Raw genomic sequence first — 6,631 nt, forward strand, 5'->3', positions numbered from 1 at the left:
TTGCTAAATAAGGCTATGGATTTTGGTTGGCTTTAATACAAGCATGTCTAGTTCAAACTCTCGTATCTTGGAGCCTGCAACTCTGGTCTTTTTTTAATGTCAATGTCTTTCATCCTTTTTTCTCATCTCCTGAACTAACAAGGAAAACTCCATCAAACACATACCTAAGAAGAGAGCTAGCATGTCATTACACACAAACATGTCGGGCTCATCAGTCTACTAAGACCGTCAGAAGTCAGTCACTGAGGATAATCTTGAACACTGAACAAAACCAAAGCTAGTGTCAAGCGGTTTAAAAAACCCACATTTATCATACTGTTCATTTTTTTCCTGGTTATAGTTACTCTGAGGAGATGGAAGGCTGCCCTTTTTCAACAGTGCATGAATGATAAGCAATCTCTTTATTGTACAGAAGTTTAGGCAATATGCAATTTGAAGTAGCTTAATATACTACAAACACGCACTGGAATGACAGGTGACATTTGGCATGGTAAAAAGCTTACGCCTCTCAGTTACAAAAGGCCACAAACTGTGCCTTGTCTCCAAATATCTCTTCTCCAATAAACTGTATTCCCTGTCATTTATTTCTCTCCCAAATTAGAGATGAGATGACATGTAGTGGAACCAAGGGCAGATTCCAATTCCAGTTATACTAGTGTAGACGGTGTAAATCCCTAGCCCTCAGCTGACTTAAGTCTTCTGCTTAATCAATACAGTCAAGAAGTTTTTCATTTTATTATTAGGGTAGAGGGAAGGGAGAAAAAGAAAGAAATGGAGCAAGTTTGTCCCTTTTCTAACCTTTGATAGGAGACAAATTCTGTTTTGTTTGACTCAAATATAACTGGTTTCTGTCTTTCATTCTCCAGGGAAACAAAAACTCATCAGGCAAAGTAACATCAACCAGTGAGGAGACAAGTCCTGGAACAACACAGGACTGAGAAGCAAATAAACAAAAAATATACACTAAACCAGAGAAAACTGTTCTATATATATGCTATAAATTTGCATATATTCTGTTTGCAATGCTAATTACGTTCATGCAGTGTTTGGATGTTTCCAGCCACAAAAATGCAATAGCCAACCACTAAAATCCCCTCTCTGGTTTCCTACTATCACAATTCAACCATTCTTTTTTCTCTTATTTTTAAGGATGTAGGATGTGAGTAAGCACTTATGAATGCAATTCTGCTCATTTTCTGACAGATAAGAAGCACTGATCAAACAAAAGTTCCTTTAAAAACTTGTGCACACTAGTGCTGCATCACTCATAGACCCATCCTTTCCAAGCCAAAGCGTTTTTTCTACAAGCCAACATGTTTAAGCACTTAGGCATCTTACCTCTGCCAAACTGACCTGACGGTGCCAGGAATACGTGCTTCCCTTTCATTTGACTGCTCATAAATGTTAACCCACAGCAGGCTGAGCCACTGTGCCAAAACTACACAGATTAGGGCTTATATAGGTAACCTCCCAGCAATCAGAAAGAAAGCACCTCTAATATGTTTTGTTACACAAGAAATGCTACATGGAAAAAAAAGTCTTGTTTAAAGTTATGAAGATGATGCCAATTGTTAGTATTTACTACCGAACTGTGTGGTTGAAGCAGCAACTGGTTTGCCTAAGACGTGGAGAAAAATGGAGACTTCTAAAACAGCTAGAAAGCTCAGTATCTTGAATTTATGACCAGAACGCCCTTTTTTTTTTTTTTAACCAAAACAAGTTCTAACAACTCCTCAATATGAGATCATTTAGCACTTTATGTCATAAATCAAACAAACCTACTAACAATGACAGGCCCCAGAGTGACAGATTTCAGATATCCTGCAACAGGCACACAACACAGAAAAAACACGTTACGTACGTGCAAGGAACGAAGTGTCTGTGAGACTCTTCAAATCAGTCTCCACACTGATTTACAGAGGAACACACTATGTATCCTGTAAGACTCAATGGCCAATTGTCTAGGAAATCTGCAGTACCATTGCCCACCGAACAAGAACATACTACCTGCAAAGACCACTGATCCGAGTATACTCTGTCTTGCTTTGGAGATAGCAAAATTTAGAGTGCCCTTGCAGTGATGTGGACTAATGGCAATTTGAATGCACTATCAAGAGTGTAACCAGGAGGTCAAGACAAGTGATTATTCCCCTCACCTGGCACTTTTGAGGCCACACCTGGAATATTGTGTCTGGTTTGGGTCCCCAGATACAAGAGTAACACTAAGGAATCGGACAGAGAGTGGAGGAGGGCCGCTGGGGCTGAAGGCACGTGACCTGCAAGGAAATGCTAAGGCAACTGGCCTTACTTAGCCAGAAGAAGAGAAAGTGAAGGGACAGAGTGGACCTCAACAATCTCCCACTGTCTGAAGGAATACAGAGCAGCCAGGGACAGACTCTTCTCAGAGGCATGCAGTGGACGCCCAGGAAGCAACAGTCACAAGTCACAGCAAGGGAAACTCCAGCTGAGCACAAAAGAACAGCACGTTCAGGAGGAGCATAACAAACACTGCAACTCGGTCCCAGAAAGGCGGTGGAATCTCCACCCTTGCAAATCCGAAATTTACCTAGACAATTCCCTGAGCAACCTGATCTGAATTTGAAGATGGTCTGCTCTGAGAAGCAGCTTAAGTCAGATGACCTCCAGAGCTCTCTCCTTTTTTTTTCAAAGATTACCAAAGTAAAAAGGGAAATAATTGTCTTGGTGGATTGGGGTTGATTTTGGGTTGGGGGATGGGAAGAGGGGAGCAGGGGCAGAGGTGGGCAGTGTCAGGAAAATGCCCATCTGAAACCTTTACACTCCATCACACATCACAGCTTCATGAAAACTCCAATGGGAAGACAAACTTAGGCCACATAGACAGAGGCATAAGCTGCAGTTCAGCACACGGACTTGCATAAATTCAGGTAGTCACAATTTGGGGAATTTAAAGAAAGAAATTGGCAAAGTATCTTAAAGTAGTTCACAGAATCACAGAATGGCTGAAGCTGGAAAGGACCTCCGGAGGTCATCTGGTCCAACCACCCTGCTCAGGCAGGGTCACCTAGAGCCGACTGCTCAGGACCACGTCCAGATGGCTTTTGAATGTCTCCAATGGTGGAGATATTCAATCCAACTATCTCCAATTGAGATAGTTCCTACCTACTTAAAAGCACCATGAAGTCCTTTGCTTCATTACCATTTTCTAGCCTTTGACATTTGCGCCCATCAAATACACTTGGCCAAAGTATTCTGGAGTGAATTAGGAGAAAATAAGTAGGAATGAATAAAGCATCTGCATTGCAATTTATGTCTAGTCACAGAACAAAGCTCAGCTCAGGATCTCAGCTGTTCTGAAGAAATGCTTATGGGTTTAATCTTGCAACTGAGACAGTGACCAGTAAGTGCCAAAAGCATTAATTGATTAAGTCATCCACACAAGTTTGATGTTGTAAGTAATGGGCTGCAAGTTGCAAACTTTTTATATAAATTTAAATTTTATTTCGATAGCTCTGCCTATAATTATCAGAAATAGATCATATTCCACAAAATATCCAACTATTTGGTATCTCTGCCATTCCCTGCTGCCACGATGGCAGCCAGCATTGTTTTCCACTCTCCTTCCCTTTTAAGATACCTCTGGGGTACACGTTTTCCTCCTGTTCTCACAATGTAGAATTGAATCCCCAAATGCATTCCTTTGTCTTTTTCTGCAAGACCAGGTGATAGGGGTCTGAGAAGTAGAACGTGGCTTTTCAGACAGAAACCAAGAGACTGCCAGAAGCACAACTTCATGACTGCAACTATTGCAAGAAGGATGTGTCAGCTGAAGCTTCAAGAGCAGACACCCAAGCTGCTAAAGCCAGAAACATGCCTCTTGCATGACATTTGAAAAAGAAACTCAATTCCAATTAGTACTCTCTGCACAAGACAATGGGAACCCAAGGCCTCTGGAGAGCACAGCTGGACTGACGTTACTAGGACATCTACATGATCATCTCTGAATATTTTTCTTTGATGTATTCATTATTAGTGTAACAATAAGCCAATGGTTTTCCACAGTAGTTGAAAGTTGGAGAATAAGGATTGAGAAAATGCGAAAGTCAGTCCATACTACTAGAAAATTCAAAGAAATAGTTGCTATGAAGTGCACCAAGCCCTAGTTAATAAGGCTGAAATCCTGAGGAAATGGAGTACTTTTTAAAAGGAAGGAACAAAAAGGAAAGAAAAAGAAGGGGTTGGGGTGGGGCAGATGAAAGAATGTCATGCTGCATATGCTTAGACTCCACTTTAATTGTGGCCAAGGATTTTTGGTCCTGAGGGGACAAGCAAAACATAATTCCTAGCAGAGTACCTTCTACTCACTCACTTCAGAACAAAAGCCCAGATAATCAAATCACAGAGGCTAGCCAGTGAGAAGCAAAACCATGCACATTCACAGAGACAAGTAAATGGCTAAGACGGTGTGCACTCTCCCTCACCAAAAGACAAACTCCGAGCAGAACACAACCCCAAGAACCAGTGCAGTGCTGAATTCTGAATCAGACCAAGCACTGCGCAAGGAGCTCAGATGCTCAGATGTCTGGGGGGAGAGACCGATATTAAAACCACCTGTTTCATTGTCTGCATTTTTGCTGCTGTATCTGACCAGGACTTCGGAAATCAACATTCACCATATTCACACGAACATGAGATTAGACAGAAAAACAGTTGCTAATAATTAATGGAGTTTTTCCAGAGGGGAAGAATCAGCTTCTATGTCTAGCTGTTAGCAACAATGACAGGAAAAGGCTTCCAGATGACTACAAGCTGCTGATTCAGAAGTTTGCCTTAGAAGGAAGAAAACTCTCAGGCGTGGTTAGTCTGCTTCTGGAGAAAACAAATTCAGTCTGAGCTTCAAGTACGCATAAAATGCTTAAAATGAACAATCATCAGGAATCTGGCAGAATTACTTTGGACTAGTGCTCCCCACTCATTCCACTGTAACTCTTCTCATTTTCTCTTTCCCCAAGGAAATTACAGCAGTTGACATAAATAAATAGAGATCTAATCTGCTGCTGCTATAGTCTCGTAACAGTAGCATTAGCATTGCATTTTGCAGAGAACTACCACTCTGGGGAATTTATTTTTGGTCTTACCACTGCCAGTTTGAAAGCTTTCAAAATCCCACAAGCTACGTTTCCTCAGGTGCTACTGAATATGGAGTATTTCAATAAAATTGTATCTAAATCAAACCTTATTTTATAGTTTCAACATCCACATTTCCCATTTCCATAAAATTTCCTCTTACTTATGACCTATATCAGAGACATTTTTAAGCTTTTGGCCCTAGACAAGGGACCAGCAGACATGGATCATTTTCCCAAAAGTATTAGCAAGTCTTTTGAATGGCCCTACTAATGTAGGGGAGAACAAGAAGAATGTGGGAGAATTTGTCTTAAAAGCACAAACCAAAAAGCACCATCACCATGTAATTATAAATTGATGAATGAGACCATGGGTAACAGTACAGAGATGATAACCATTTGAAAAGTGATTCCTGCTAAGTTACTAACAGGAAAATGCTTGTTAGAGAGACTCAAATTCCATGCTGCTGCTTACAGCTTTACTAACAAGTCAGCTCTGAAAGAGACTAAACTTCTTAAATCTCAATTTCCACTCACTTAAGCATGTCTGTCCTCTCCTCAGAGGGGCCAGTGAAACTTGGGACAGAAAAGATCAGAGTAGACAGAATTTTTCTCGGGCTTTTAGCAAGCTGTCCCTTAGCTTCCTAAGTAATGCAAAATCCACACGCTGGGGAAGAAGCACAGAGGCATCCAAATTTGAAACAGTTCTGCTGGTGCTTTGCAGGATGTAAGAGGCAGGATGTACAGTCCCTCCATATATTGCCTGTAACATAATATAACTCATGGGTGGAGTGTAGGCTTTTACTTTTTTTCCTATGACAACAGATAAAGAATCTGGATTGGTGGCAGTCTGCTAGGCTGAAGTCTTAACTCCTCTTGAGCATATGAGAAAAGCTGCCTTGCACATCTTCTCTGTGGTGGGATAAGCACTGAGGAAACCACAGTTTGACATGAAGCATCACTGAAGTCTGAAAAACATTGATTGTTTGTCCAAGAGATTGAAATTCATAGCAATCAGCACTTTGGAAAAGCAATCCATTTACATGAAGAACATAAAAACTGTGTATTTTTCCAAGGAGGAAAGGTTTCCTAAGGAAACCGGGCTTTTGCTATTTTGTTCTTTGTGGCATCTCTCCGTCTCCAAGAACTTTTAAGCCTAACGGCGAATTTCGAATTTCATAGAGGACCTGAGGGTTCCAGAATTATGGACTGCCTAGAAATATTCTTTTACAAACAGGCAGCCACACAGAGGGGAGAGAGAGAGACCCTGGAAGTAGCCACTGAGAGCAAAGCAGTACCATAATTACACCCCGCTACTAAACATCAGGAAACCCAAATGGGAACTCATCCTTGAACCCAACAAAATCCCAGTGATATCATCACCACGATCTGCTTCTCATGGAACTATTTCAAAGGGGATAAGAAAGCAAGCTATAAATAAATAAAAGCAAAAAGTAAGAAAGGTCACCCATACACACATATATATATTTGTGTGTGTGCTTGTACGTGTGTGTGTATATATATAT

This window comes from Fulmarus glacialis, unplaced genomic scaffold, assembly GCF_000690835.1.
Source record: "Fulmarus glacialis isolate BGI_N327 unplaced genomic scaffold, ASM69083v1 scaffold12485, whole genome shotgun sequence".
In the NCBI taxonomy this organism is placed as follows: domain Eukaryota; kingdom Metazoa; phylum Chordata; class Aves; order Procellariiformes; family Procellariidae; genus Fulmarus; species Fulmarus glacialis.